Raw genomic sequence first — 3,741 nt, forward strand, 5'->3', positions numbered from 1 at the left:
AAATGCAGATTGGAAAACATAATCCCAACTACACATACAAAATGATGGGGTCGACATTAGCTGTTACCACTCAAGAAAGAGATCTTGGAGTCATTGTGGATAGTTCTCTGAAAATATCCGCACAAGGTGCAGTGGCCGTCAAAAAAGCTAACAATGTTAGGAGCCATTGAGAAAGGGATAGATAATAACACAGGAAATATCATGCCATTTGATAAATCCATGGTATGCCCACACCTTGAATACTGAGTGCAATTCTGGTTGCCCCATCTGAAAAAAAATATTTTAGAAATGGAAAAGGTATAGAGAAAAGCAACAAAAATGATTAAGGGTATGGAATAGCTTCCATCTGAGACAGATTAAAAAGACTGGGACTGTTCAGCTTGGAAAAGAGATGACTGGGGAGGGGGGGATATGGTAGGGATCTCTAAAATCATTGATGGTGTGGAGAAAATTAATAAGGCAGTGTTATTTACCTCTTCACCTAACACAAGAACCAGGCGTCACCCAATAAAATTAATGGGCAGCAGGTTTAAAACAAAGAAAAGGAAGTACTTTACACAACGCACAGTCAACCTGTAGAACTCATTGCCAGGGGATGTTTTGAAGGCCAAAACTATAACTGAGTTAAAAAAAGAATTAGATAAATTCATGGCAGATAGGTCCATCAATGGCTATTAGCCAAGGGATGCAACCCCATGCTCTGGGTGTCCTGAGCCTCTGACTGCCAGATGATGATTGCCTCATTCCCTTTGAATGAATGTTCATTCCCTTTGAAGCATCTGGCATTGGCCGCTGTCAGAAGACAGGATATTGGGCTAGATGGACCATTGGTCAGACTCAGTATGGCCGTTCTTATGTTCTTACATTGTGCTGAAAGTTGAGCTGCTTGACTGGAGGGAGGTTACTAGTGGAGATTCTCAAGATCGGTCTTGGGACCAATCTTATTCAATACTTTTATTAATGGCATTGGCACAAAAAATAGGATGTGCTAATAGTATGAAGTTAGAAGGTGTAATGAATCAGGGCCAGCAGCAGAGCCAGTCTCAGGGCAACTTAACAAGTGCAGCTGGCCTGTAGTAGGCTGCCTGGTTGGCTACACCACTTGATTGGTAGGAAGAGTCATCAGACCAGCTCTTAAGCCCAGCAACAGTAGCAGTTCCATAGCTGCTCAAAGCATTCACCCCTGTGATCGCTCCTGCACCTGCTTTTTCTCAGTACCCTCCGCCCTTTGACCCTTGGCCCTGCCCTGCCCTGCCCCACCCCAGGTAACTCAGCTCTGACCCTCCGCTCCTATTCCTGACTTCTGACTCCGGGCTCTGGCATCTGACTTCTGACTCTAGTTCTAACCCTTGGCTCTGATTCCTGGCTACCAATGCCTGCTCTAACCACTAGGCATGCCCGCCCATGTCCCAGTCTGCAAGGAGGCATCAGCAACACAAAAGAGGATCTAGTTGACCTTGAAGACTGGAATAACAGAAATGAGATGAAATTTAATAGTACAAAGTGCAAGGTCAGTCATGCACTTAGGATCTAATAATCAGAATGTCTGCTACAAGCGGTGAGCTCATCATTGGGAAGTGTCAGAAGAGGCGAGACACCTGTGTCTGTTGGTCAAACACAGGATGACTATGAGTCACCAATGTGATGTGGCAAATGAGGAAATGTGGAAAAAGGCAAATGTGATCCTAGGATGTCAGTGTTCTTTACAAATCACACCCCTCTGTCAAGCTTTGCTGGGCCATGTAGAGAAGCCCTGAGATAAAGTAACACTCACTATTTTGATTTGCACCTTCTTGTTAGTTTTTTTCTATTGCACCCCGCCCCTCCCATAAACTGCATTTCTAGAACACCCCACATTTGAATTAATGGTGTAGTGTATAGGAATATGATAGTATCCTGAATATGATTGTACCTGTTGCACCTTTAAATAATTTGTAAACCCTCTAACAGTGCTCACCGTGTTCTATATAAAGCCACCAGAACACAACCAGAGCAGCAATGCGTATGTGTAGCCAGGTCTTGCATGTTGTGTGTATTCAGGAACCACAGTTATTTGAACTGTATACTGCCCTTGTGGTTCCTTTACATTATGTTTGTAGTGAAAATGTAAACCTTCTGCCCGTCGGGGTTGGCAGCAACAAGGGCCGGGTTCAATATCTAGGGGATCCATTCCAATGACACAATGCAAACCGGCTCGAGCCCCCACCCAGTGACCTGGGACAAATATATACCACCCCCGCTGGGCGCCTCCAAGAGGCAATACTTCCCCTCTCGCAAGCGCATAGTCTGAATGTAGCAAAAAGCCTTTTAATAACAGAGAGAAACAATGTGGCATTATATTGGGGAAACACCACCGACGGGATTCATAACACAACCCATGAGCAAAAAACCCACCCCAAGCAAACTGGGGCATGCCCTTTCCCTTTGGTTCTTGAGTCCAGCAACCCCAAATCACCCAAAGTCCCAAAAGTCCAATGACCCAAAAGTCTCTGTCCCTGGTCAGGGCAGCCCCAGAGTTCAAAAGTTTATCTGCAGAGCTTTACCTCCCAACCTGGCCGGAGATGGGGGCAGGGGTAAAAGGCACCTTACATGATCTGAAGCTGACCGCCCCACAGCTCCATAGGCTTCACTCCACTCCACCAGCCGCCCCACGAACTGCTTCGCTCAGCTCTGCAGCCCACAAGCAGCTCCCGCCGTCCCACGCACTGCTCCGTGTCCCACCAGCAGCTCCCGCCATCCTATGAACTGCTCCACCAGCCTGTCCGCAAGGCACTCCAGCCATCCCGCAAACTTCTCCACGATATATCTTCAGGCTCCCCGACTAGTTAACACAACGCTCAGTGATTTCAGCTCTTAGTCAGTTCAGCTCTTTGGTGAATTCAGCTTGTAGTAGGGGAGCCTCAGTGCTGGTGCACCATTAGCCCAAAGTGAATTCAGCTCAGCAGCCTGTAACTAGACTCCTAATGAAATCAAAATGAGCTGTGATATTCCACAGTGGAGAGAGGAGGAAGTGCAATTAGCATGTAAGGCCCTCACCAAGGGGCCCATGCCACCAAGTATTAATACTTGTCCCCAACCTCTCTCCATTCACAGAGTTTTGGAACCCATGACTCTTGCCTAGCGAGTGCTACTTAGTTGATGGTGAGTCCCTCCATCATAACAAAAGGCCAAGTACAGTTTGAAGCACAGTTCCCATAATCAGGGTAATAATTTATTCTTCCTGCCCCAATAACAGAGACACTGGGGATCCCACAGCAGCCAAAGTGACCATTTGGGCAGCTATGGCCTCATTCTAGGCAGGGTGGGTGTGCCTATGCAAATGAGATTGGCCGCTGAAGTTCTTTTCCACAACTTGCCATATCTCACCACCAGATGTCAGGGTGGAGCTCATCCTGACACTACTTACAAAAAGACCAAAAATGCAAACTGGTGCATATTATACTACCTCACTACTTCTGTCTGTTTTCTGACCCAGTAACTACCTGCATGTAATCTAAATAAATAGTTACATCACTGCTACAATTCATGGATACTTCTTTCATAGAGTTTAAGTCCAGAAGGGACCATTAGACCATCTAGTCTGACCTCCAGTATATTATAGGGCACCCAGATACCCATATATTCTGTAGTATCTGGCTGATGAATCTTGTCCATATGCTCAGGGTTTAGCTGATCACCATATTTGGGGTCGGGAAGGAATTTTCCTCCAGGGCAGATTGGAAGAGGCCCTGGAGGTTTTTC

This window comes from Lepidochelys kempii, chromosome 2 (genome assembly GCF_965140265.1).
Source record: "Lepidochelys kempii isolate rLepKem1 chromosome 2, rLepKem1.hap2, whole genome shotgun sequence".
Taxonomy (NCBI): domain Eukaryota; kingdom Metazoa; phylum Chordata; order Testudines; family Cheloniidae; genus Lepidochelys; species Lepidochelys kempii.